General features: G+C 46.8%; 1 protein-coding gene across 4 annotated transcripts in view; it reads right to left on the bottom strand.

Moving 5' to 3' along the window:
- Positions 1-12,108, bottom strand: part of CACNA2D3 (calcium voltage-gated channel auxiliary subunit alpha2delta 3) — a 1,429,924-nt gene that overhangs the window by 715,223 nt on the left and 702,593 nt on the right. The gene's annotated exons all lie outside the window — the stretch shown is intronic.

Consider the following 12,108-nt stretch of genomic DNA (forward strand, 5'->3'; position numbering starts at 1 on the left):
GTGTTGGTACGTGTGAGAGAGATCCACCTTTCCAAGTTGTTGGGGTTCATCTCATACTTCTGAAGGTTTGAGGGTGCTGCCTGTTCCATACTCCCCCTACTCCTAGCCTTTTAGGGGTACAAACAATAGTAATTGGGGCCTAGTGTGGTTGTGTACGTGTGATATACATACACTTTTTTGGGATCATATTTTCTATTCCGCTATTTAATCAAAAACCTTTGGGGATCAGTTAAATTGGGGGATAGTCTGTGTTGGTACGTGTGAGAGAGATCCACCTTTCCAAGTTGTTGGGGTTCATCTCATACTTCTGAAGGTTTGAGGGTGCTGCCTGTTCCATACTCCCCCTACTCCTAGCCTTTTAGGGGTACAAACAATAGTAATTGGGGCCTAGTGTGGTTGTGTACGTGTGATATACATACACTTTTTTGGGATCATATTTTCTATTCCGCTATTTAATCAAAAACCTTTGGGGATCAGTTAAATTGGGGGATAGTCTGTGTTGGTACGTGTGAGAGAGATCCACCTTTCCAAGTTGTTGGGGTTCATCTCATACTTCTGAAGGTTTGAGGGTGCTGCCTGTTCCATACTCCCCCTACTCCTAGCCTTTTAGGGGTACAAACAATAGTAATTGGGGCCTAGTGTGGTTGTGTACGTGTGATATACATACACTTTTTTGGGATCATATTTTCTATTCCGCTATTTAATCAAAAACCTTTGGGGATCAGTTAAATTGGGGGATAGTCTGTGTTGGTACGTGTGAGAGAGATCCACCTTTCCAAGTTGTTGGGGTTCATCTCATACTTCTGAAGGTTTGAGGGTGCTGCCTGTTCCATACTCCCCCTACTCCTAGCCTTTTAGGGGTACAAACAATAGTAATTGGGGCCTAGTGTGGTTGTGTACGTGTGATATACATACACTTTTTTGGGATCATATTTTCTATTCCGCTATTTAATCAAAAACCTTTGGGGATCAGTTAAATTGGGGGATAGTCTGTGTTGGTACGTGTGAGAGAGATCCACCTTTCCAAGTTGTTGGGGTTCATCTCATACTTCTGAAGGTTTGAGGGTGCTGCCTGTTCCATACCCCCCCTACTCCTAGCCTTTTAGGGGTACAAACAATAGTAATTGGGGCCTAGTGTGGTTGTGTACGTGTGATATACATACACTTTTTTGGGATCATATTTTCTATTCCGCTATTTAATCAAAAACCTTTGGGGATCAGTTAAATTGGGGGATAGTCTGTGTTGGTACGTGTGAGAGAGATCCACCTTTCCAAGTTGTTGAGGTTCATCTCATACTTCTGAAGGTTTGAGGGTGCTGCCTGTTCCATACTCCCCCTACTCCTAGCCTTTTAGGGGTACAAACAATAGTAATTGGGGCCTAGTGTGGTTGTGTACGTGTGATATACATACACTTTTTTGGGATCATATTTTCTATTCCGCTATTTAATCAAAAACCTTTGGGGATCAGTTAAATTGGGGGATAGTCTGTGTTGGTACGTGTGAGAGAGATCCACCTTTCCAAGTTGTTGGGGTTCATCTCATACTTCTGAAGGTTTGAGGGTGCTGCCTGTTCCATACTCCCCCTACTCCTAGCCTTTTAGGGGTACAAACAATAGTAATTGGGGCCTAGTGTGGTTGTGTACGTGTGATATACATACACTTTTTTGGGATCATATTTTCTATTCCGCTATTTAATCAAAAACCTTTGGGGATCAGTTAAATTGGGGGATAGTCTGTGTTGGTACGTGTGAGAGAGATCCACCTTTCCAAGTTGTTGGGGTTCATCTCATACTTCTGAAGGTTTGAGGGTGCTGCCTGTTCCATACTCCCCCTACTCCTAGCCTTTTAGGGGTACAAACAATAGTAATTGGGGCCTAGTGTGGTTGTGTACGTGTGATATACATACACTTTTTTGGGATCATATTTTCTATTCCGCTATTTAATCAAAAACCTTTGGGGATCAGTTAAATTGGGGGATAGTCTGTGTTGGTACGTGTGAGAGAGATCCACCTTTCCAAGTTGTTGGGGTTCATCTCATTTTTCTGAAGGTTTGAGGGTGCTGCCTGTTCCATACTCCCCCTACTCCTAGCCTTTTAGGGGTACAAACAATAGTAATTGGGGCCTAGTGTGGTTGTGTACGTGTGATATACATACACTTTTTTGGGATCATATTTTCTATTCCGCTATTTAATCAAAAACCTTTGGGGATCAGTTAAATTGGGGGATAGTCTGTGTCGGTACGTGTGAGAGAGATCCACCTTTCCAAGTTGTTGGGGTTCATCTCATACTTCTGAAGGTTTGAGGGTGCTGCCTGTTCCATACCCCCCCTACTCCTCATCTAGCCTTTTAGGGGTACAAACAATAGTAATTGGGGCCTAGTGTGGTTGTGTACGTGCGAGATACATACACTTTTTTTGATCATATTTCCTATTCCGCTATTCAATAAAAACCTTTGAGGATCAATTGAATTGCGGGATAGTCTGTGTCGGTACGTGTGAGAGAGATCCACCTTTCCAAGTTGTTGGGGTTCATCTCATACTTCTGAAGGTTTGAGGGTGCTGCCTGTTCCATACCCCCCCTACTCCTCATCTAGCCTTTTAGGGGTACAAACAATAGTAATTGGGGCCTAGTGTGGTTGTGTACGTGCGAGATACATACACTTTTTTTGATCATATTTCCTATTCTGCTATTCAATAAAAACCTTTGAGGATCAATTGAATTGCGGGATAGTCTGTGTCGGTACGTGTGAGAGAGATCCACCTTTCCAAGTTGTTGGGGTTCATCTCATACTTCTGAAGGTTTGAGGGTGCTGCCTGTTCCATACCCCCCCTACTCCTCATCTAGCCTTTTAGGGGTACAAACAATAGTAATTGGGGCCTAGTGTGGTTGTGTACGTGCGAGATACATACACTTTTTTTGATCATATTTCCTATTCCGCTATTCAATAAAAACCTTTGAGGATCAATTGAATTGCGGGATAGTCTGTGTCGGTACGTGTGAGAGAGATCCACCTTTCCAAGTTGTTGGGGTTCATCTCATACTTCTGAAGGTTTGAGGGTGCTGCCTGTTCCATACCCCCCCTACTCCTCATCTAGCCTTTTAGGGGTACAAACAATAGTAATTGGGGCCTAGTGTGGTTGTGTACGTGCGAGATACATACACTTTTTTTGATCATATTTCCTATTCCGCTATTCAATAAAAACCTTTGAGGATCAATTGAATTGCGGGATAGTCTGTGTCGGTACGTGTGAGAGAGATCCACCTTTCCAAGTTGTTGGGGTTCATCTCATACTTCTGAAGGTTTGAGGGTGCTGCCTGTTCCATACCCCCCCTACTCCTCATCTAGCCTTTTAGGGGTACAAACAATAGTAATTGGGGCCTAGTGTGGTTGTGTACGTGCGAGATACATACACTTTTTTTGATCATATTTCCTATTCCGCTATTCAATAAAAACCTTTGAGGATCAATTGAATTGCGGGATAGTCTGTGTCGGTACGTGTGAGAGAGATCCACCTTTCCAAGTTGTTGGGGTTCATCTCATACTTCTGAAGGTTTGAGGGTGCTGCCTGTTCCATACCCCCCCTACTCCTCATCTAGCCTTTTAGGGGTACAAACAATAGTAATTGGGGCCTAGTGTGGTTGTGTACGTGCGAGATACATACACTTTTTTTGATCATATTTCCTATTCCGCTATTCAATAAAAACCTTTGAGGATCAATTGAATTGCGGGATAGTCTGTGTCGGTACGTGTGAGAGAGATCCACCTTTCCAAGTTGTTGGGGTTCATCTCATACTTCTGAAGGTTTGAGGGTGCTGCCTGTTCCATACCCCCCCTACTCCTCATCTAGCCTTTTAGGGGTACAAACAATAGTAATTGGGGCCTAGTGTGGTTGTGTACGTGCGAGATACATACACTTTTTTTGATCATATTTCCTATTCCGCTATTCAATAAAAACCTTTGAGGATCAATTGAATTGCGGGATAGTCTGTGTCGGTACGTGTGAGAGAGATCCACCTTTCCAAGTTGTTGGGGTTCATCTCATACTTCTGAAGGTTTGAGGGTGCTGCCTGTTCCATACTCCCCCTACTCCTAGCCTTTTAGGGGTACAAACAATAGTAATTGGGGCCTAGTGTGGTTGTGTACGTGTGATATACATACACTTTTTTTGGATCATATTTTCTATTCCGCTATTCAATAAAAACCTTTCTAGGGCAAGATCTTAAATTACAGAAATATGAGGAGACCGTCAAATAAGGGCCGTGGCCTGGGTCGTGGTGCTGCTGGTAGAGCTCCTGTTGCAAGGAGAGGACATGGTCGATCTGTGCCAGCTACACGCACAAGTGAAACACCTTCCTCAAGTGTGAGTAGGCGACAGAACCTGCATCAGTATTTGGTAGGGCATCAAACGCCCCTAGAAGTGATGAGGCCAGAACAAGTTGAGGCGATAGTAGATTGGTTTGCTGCTGACAGTGCCTCCAGTTCCTTCACATTGTCTCCCACCCAGTCTACTGCAGAAAGGTCAGAGTTGGCACCTGCAGCCAATGTCCAACCGTCTTTCACCTCACCCCCTTGCAAATCAGGCCAGCAGTCTGAGCCCCAAGCCATACAGCAGTCTCTTATTCTTTTTGAGGACTCTGTCAGCAGGGTTTCCCAGGGCCATCCACCTAGCCCTGCCCCAGAAGTGGAAGAGATTGAGTGCAGCGATGCCCAACCACTTATTCCTCAAGATGAGTACATGCAAGGATCATCGCAGCACGTCTCCGATGATGACGAAACGCAGGTGCCAACTGCTGCGGCGTTCAGCATTGTGGAGACCGACAAGGAGGGCAGGGGTGAAGACTGGGTGGAAGATGATGTGGAGGACGATGAGGTCCTCGACCCCACATGGAATGAACGTCATGCAGGTGAACTGAGTAGTTTGGAGGAAGAGGCGGTGGTCGCACAGAGCCACCAGCACAGCAGAAGAGGGAGCAGGGTGCAGAAGCGGAGCGGCCGTGCCCTAGACACTACGCCCGCTACTGCCCAACGCAGCAAGGGAACGAGCGCACCAAAGTCAGCTCAAAGGAGTTCTCTAGCGTGGAAGTTCTTTAGAAAATGTGCTGATGACAGGACACGAGTGGTTTGCACCCTGTGCAATCAGAGCTTGAAGCGAGGCATGAACCTTCTCAACCTGAGCACAACCTGCATGATCAGGCATCTAAGTGCAAAGCACGAGCTGCAGTGGAGTACACACCTTCAAAACCAAGAAACGTCTCTGGCTCATCCTGCTTCCTCTTCTGCTGCAGTCTCGGCCGCTCCAGCCACATCTGTAGTGATACCGGCACCTGCCACCCCGCAAACAGACGATCTGTCAGCAACACCACCACCTGGGTCACCAACAACCATCTCCACAATGTCCCGTGGAAGCGTTCAGCTTTCCATCTCCCAAACACTTGAGAGGAAGAGGAAGTACCCCCCTACCCACCCGCGATCCCTGGCCCTGAATGCCAGCATTTCAAAATTATTGGCCTTTGAAATGCTGTCATTCCGTCTGGTGGAGACGCACAGTTTTAAAAACCTTATGTCGGTGGCTGTCCCACAGTACGTCGTGCCCAGCCGCCACTACTTTTCCAGGCAAGCCATCCCTTCCCTGCACAACCAAGTGGGGGAAAAAATCAGGTGTGCACTGCGCAACGCCATCTGTGCCAAGGTCCACCTAACTACGGATACGTGGACCAGTAAGCACGGTCAGGGGCGTTATATCTCCCTAACGGCACACTGGGTAAATGCAGTGGCGGATGGGCCTGAGGCGGATAGCAATTTGGCGCATGTCCTTCCACCACCGAGGATTGCAGGGCGCTTCAGTTTGCCTCCTGTTCCTAACTCCTCCTACTCCGCTTCCTCATCCTCTACCGCCTCCTCATCCGGACAGCGTAACACCTTCACCACCAACTTCAGCACGGCCAGGGGTAAACGACAGCAGGCAGTTTTACAACTTGCCTGTTTGGGGGACAAACCACACACCGCGCAGGAGTTGTGGAGGAGCATGGAACAGCAGACAAATGAGTGGTTGCTGCCAGCGAGCCTCAAGCCCGGCCTGGTGGTGTGCGATAACGGGCGAAATCTCATAGCAGCTCTGGGCCTAGCCGGTTTGACGCACATCCCTTGCCTGGCGCATGTGCTGAATTTGGTGGTGCAGAGGTTCCTTAAAAACTACCCCGATATGTCAGAGCTGCTGCAGAAAGTGCGGGCCGTTTGTGCGCACTTTCGGCGTTCTCACCCTGCTGCTGCTCGCCTGGCAGCGCTGCAGCGTAACTTCGGCCTTCCCGCTCACCGCCTCATATGTGACGTGCCCACAAGGTGGAACTCCACCTTGCACATGCTGGAAAGACTGTGCGAGCAGCAGCAGGCCATAGTGGAGTTTCAGCTGCAGCACGCACGCGTGAGTCGCTCTGCGGAACAGCACCACTTCACCACCAATAACTGGGCCTCCATGCGAGACCTGTGTGCCTTGTTGCGCTGTTTTGAGTACTCCACCAACATGGCCAGTGGCAATGACGCCGTTCTCAGCTTAACTATCCCACTTCTATGCCTCCTTGAAAAAACAATTCGGGCGATGATGGAAGAGGATGTGGCACAGGATGAGGAGGAGGAGGAGGATGAAGAGGTAACATTTCCAAGGCTTTCAGGGCAGTCATTCGCAAGGGGCTCCGAGGGTGGGTTCCTGCACACGCAAACGCCAGGGACGCAATTGTCCAGCAGGGGCACAGTTCTGGAGGATGAGGAGGATGAGGAGGAGGAGGAGCTGGAGGAGGAGATGGAACCATGTTCACAGCAGGGTGGCACCCAGGCCAGCTCATGGCCATCACTGGTGCGTGGCTGGGGGGATACAGAGGACACGGACCATACACCTCCCACAGAGGACAGCCTTTCGTTGCCTCTGGGCAGCCTGGCACACATGAGCGATTACATGCTGCAGTGTCTCCACAACGACCGCCGAGTTGCCCACATTCTAACTTGTGCTGATTACTGGGTGGCCACGCTGCTGGATCCCCGTTACAAGGACAACGTACCGTCCTTAATTCACTCACTGGAGCGCGATCGCAAGATGCGCGAGTACAAGCGCACGCTGGTAGACGCCATGCTGCTGGCATTCCCATCTGACAGCGGGGCCACAGTGGAAGCACAAGGCAGAGGAGGAGGAGGAGGAGGTCGCCAACGCAACCAGGGCACCGCCAGCACCTCAGAAGGCAGGGTTAGCATGGCCGAAATGTGGAAAAGCTTTGTCAGCACGCCACAACAAACAGCAGCACCAGCAGCTCAGATGGAACGTCTTAGCAGGAGGCAGCATTTTACCAACATGGTGGAGCAGTATGTGTGCACACGCCTACATGTAGTGAATGACGGGTCTGCCCCCTTCAACTTCTGGGTCTCCAAATTGGGCACATGGCCTGAGCTTGCCCTTTACGCCTTGGAGGTGCTGGCGTGCCCTGCAGCCAGTGTATTATCTGAACGGGTATTTAGCACGGCTGGGGGCGTTATAACAGACAAGCGCAGCCGCCTGTCCAGAGACAATGTGGACAAGCTCACGTTCATTAAAATGAACCAGGCATGGATCCCACGGGACTTTTCCGTACCTTGTGCAGAATAGCAATGGATACCGACCTTACCCACCCATTGTTCCATTTTTGCTCTTTCTCACTCTTTTGGGGTGTACCCTCATTTAAAATTTGTGAAAAGAAGCAGTGTTGGCTACCTCGTCCTCCTCCTCAGGGCCAGATTAATGTAGGGGCTATTGGAGCTGCAGCTCCAGGCCCCTACCTTTTATATAGGCCCCCGGGTTGGCCATATTCACTGTTACCGCTCTTCTGTCACTTGTAAACACAGAAGTCTAGCTTCTATGCTCACTTCCCCAGGCAGCACCCTCAGAACCTCCCCACACATCGCGAAGGCCGGACAAGGAGGGACAGTTGGCGATGCATGGATGTGTTTATGGGCTTCAGAGACAGCATCCCATGTTGAATTAGGCATGCATGGCTGCACCCTTCCTCCTCTGGGTGCATGGCAAGGCACGGCCCTAAGGCCCTTCAAAATCCTCAGCACCAAGCCCATGATGCTGTTAATCCGGCCCTGGTCCTCCTCCACCGCCGCTTCCACCTACACCGCCCATAGGTGTGCGCAGCCTATTGCATTAAGGTGTGCACCCCAAAGTTGAAATACACATGCATGTGTTTGCCAGCAGGGAGAGTAATGTATCGGGGCCATGTACCTGTAGGCAAGGAGAAATAGAGCAGAGCAGGTCCCAGGGAGATCTTTCCCATCTCCTCACTGGCAATGCTATGTGCCCTAGGTGATTAGGGTGTGCCCAGGCACACCCAGCACACCCTGTGCGCACGCCTATGTCACCGCCACATCCACCACCACCTCAACCTCCCTCCTACTCCATATGGGCCTCGTCCTTCAGAGATGAAGAAGAACATTGTTTTATTTTTCTGTTTTTTTTTGTTGTTTTAAGTTATTTCCCTATCCACATTTGTTTGCAGAGCACTTGCCATGCTCTTAATTACGTTTTGCTGCCATTTGCAGCACTCTAGCCCTTTCCTTTGGTGTTTTAGAGCCATTTTAGTGCCTTAAAGTTCGGGTCCCCATTGACTTCAATGGGGTTCGGTGTCCGGGAAAAGTTCGGTAAAAGTCCGGGACACGGACCCGGACTTTTTTTTAAAGTTCGGCCGAACCCGTCGAACACGGACATCTAGGTGTCCGCTCAACCCTATCCAATACTTACTTGCAATAAAAAATAAGAAGTCTTAGTATAAAGGAAGAGTTACGTAAAATTTAAACAACCTGAAAATTAATAAAAAAAACTTTTGCCCACTTTTACATTACTTTTAGTTCAGCCCTCCTGTTTATTTACAGTGTAACGCCACTCAAAGCATATTTAGTTTTGGACAGAGTGGGAAAGGGCCAAGGCTCCCTCAGGTTTGTGTTGCAATCTTAAAAGGTTACTTATCTCAGAGAAGAATTAGGAGAAATCCCTACTTTGCCAGGTATCACCAGAACAGGTGTCCCTACTGGAAAAAGTTGGATTTCCCTTAACTTTTTCTTCCAGTGACAATGGCCACCAGGGCAAATAGTGCATCTAGATCTCAAAGACAGTCACAATAATAATCCAAAACAATTTGTTTTGGATTATTGAATTGCTTTGTAGTGGTAAACTCATTTGGTATAGCAGCTTATTTTAGCACCTTTAGTTGATTGCATACAGTCAATTGTTTGCACCGATATATTCACTTTAGTCACAATAATAAGCTCACATAGGTTCTAAGGTCAGCCATACACAGAGAAAATGTATTTCCTGCAACAACGGTTGCAGGAAAGAAATTCACTAATTTCTCCCATCAACACAGACAGTGTTGATGCCGGAATCCTTCCTGCTGGCCCATTGCCTTCTCCCAGCTGTAGGATACTCACATCGGCGGTGGAAGCTGTCCCCACCCCGAGAAGACAGTAATTATCGCTAGTGGCTATAGCAGCTGCTAGGGATAATTGTAAGAGAATCCTGCAAGCTGGTTGTACCTAAGTTGATAGATTGGTACATTCAGCCTGCCCAATAATGATTTGAATCTCAGCCGGTTCCTGCTGAACCAGCCGAGATTCGAACCGCGTATGGCTGGCATAACTCTTACCCAAAATCAGTAAAAACAGTTTTGGCTGTAGTTCTATATTAAACATTTTAGCACACTACACCTTCAAGCTTCAGTTTAGAACTTAAACCCTTAATTTTTAAGCACTTTCAGGAGCTGATTTAATCCCATACTGAGTATGCAGCTTCTTTATTTTTTAATCCTTGCCTATGTTGCACTTTAAGCTGGTGCCTTACCACTGCCCCAGGTTCCCCATTTCAGGATGGCTCCTTTCGTATCCAGCATCTTATGGAGTCACCCAGGCATGCAAAAGCTAGAGTTGTGTCTCTCTACACTGTGTGCATCAATAGAAACACACATTCTTATAGCCTAGGATGGCAAGCAGTACCCTGTTTCTCCATCTCCTCTCCACTCCCTTACCCAAGCTTACAGGCTGGCTGGAGACTGCACTGTCCACTGTTATCTCTTTCCTGTGAAGACCAGACGTTGAGGAAAGCAACACTGAGACAGTACTAGTCAACAGCATCGAATGTGTAAACTGCAGGTGATAGAGTAAGAATTGTCACAAATAGTTTACTGGGGTGGGATGCCTATTTTATTGTGCTCAAAGTGGTAAATGTAGTGTTTAATACCTGCTTAAGGTATAACCAAATGTTTGTTTTTTTTGTTTTTTTGTTTTTGATTGGCATAAGAAAGTGTTAGGGCCATGTGGCACTGGTGGTTTTGTAACAGCAGTTTTTTTAGAGACTGCTCACTAAGGAAATCAGTCATAATGTAATTTTCTAGGGAATCACTCGTTTTTCATACGTATCAGTGACAAGATCCCCTGCAACAATTGCTCTGCATGCACCTCTATGGCTTACCTACAAATTGATAAAGCAAAGGGATTTTTAGCAGCGAACACCAACTTAATGATGTAGCATAGGTTGGACCTGTAGCTGTCAAAAATTGTTTATTTTCTTATAGCAGTTACATCGCTAGCCAGAATGGCTGTTAGCATTAGCGAAAAATTGCTGCTACAAAATCATCATTAACATGTAACATGGCCCTCGGAACCTCTGTCAGGTTTTTCTATTGCTATCTGTGTTCCCGCTGAAGAAAATCACCTTCTCTATTTATTCTGATGACTACTTTTACCAGGACAGAAAGTGATGGGAAATCCAACATTTTACAATTGTAATCAGAAAAGGAGGTAAGGGGAAATCTTTCACTAGGGAACATGTGTTTTGGTGACAACTATCTATAAAGGAATTTCACCTCACTTTGTAGACATACACTATATTGTCCAAGTATTGGGACGCCTGCCTTTACACGCACATGACCTTTAATGGCATCCCAGTCTTAGTCCGTAGGGTTCAATATTGAGTTGGCCCATTCCTTGCAGCTATAACAGCTTCAACTCTTCTGGAAAGGCTGTCCACAAGGTTTAGGAGTGTGTCTATGGGAATGTTTGATGATTCTTCCAGAAGCGCATTTGTGAGGTCAGGCACTGATGTGGACGAGAAGGCCTGGCTCGCAGTCTCTGCTCTAATTCATCCCAAAGGTGTTCTATTGGGTTGAGGGTAGAACTCTGTGCAGGCCAGTCAAGTTCCTTAAACCCAAACTTGCTCATCCATGTCTTTATAGATCTTGCTTTGTGCACTGGTCCAAATCATTCGGTGGAGGCGGGATTATGGTGTGGGGTTGTTTTTCAGGGCTCAGGCTTGGCCCCTTAACTCAAGTAAAGGGAATTTTTAAGGCATAAGCATACCAAGACATTTTGAAGACATTCATGCTCCCAAATTTGTGGGAACAGTTTGGGGATGTTACAACATGACTGTGCTCCAGTGCTCAAATTAAGATCCATAAAGACATGGATGAGCGAGTTTGGGGTGGAGGAACTTGACTGACCTGCACAGAGTCCTGACCTCAACCCAATAGAACACCTTTTGGATGAATTAGAGTGGAGACTGCAAGCCAGGCCTTCTTCCAACATCAGTGCCTGACCTCACAAATGCACTTCTGGAAGAATGGTCAAACATTCCCATAGACACACTCCTAAACCTTGTGGACATCCTTCCCAGAAGAGTTGAAGCTGTTATAGCTGCAAAGGGTGGGCCAACGCAATATGGAACCCCACCGACTAAGACTGGGATGCTAATAAAGTTCATGTGCGTGTAAAGGCAGCTGTTGCAATACTTTTGGTAATATAGTGTATCTTCTCATTGCCTGTTGCATCTCCAGGACAGGAAATGAAGTCAATTCTCCCCAGTAGTACACAAAGAGTAAAAAGTAAAATGAGAAAAGTTTTACCCTTTCCTACTTAAAAACTCAATGCAAAACTAAAAAAAAAGGAATTTGACTACACACACAATAAATTGATACTAAACACACACTATTTAGTTTACATTGTCCCTTCTATTTCTGTATATGGATGATAGCACTGTAATTATTTTAGTTAAAATAATTGAAATACAGCTGTCACATGACCCAGCTCTTTCCCA

This window comes from Pelophylax lessonae (assembly GCF_965119305.1).
Source record: "Pelophylax lessonae genome assembly, chromosome: 8".
Classification (NCBI taxonomy): Eukaryota; Metazoa; Chordata; class Amphibia; order Anura; family Ranidae; genus Pelophylax; species Pelophylax lessonae.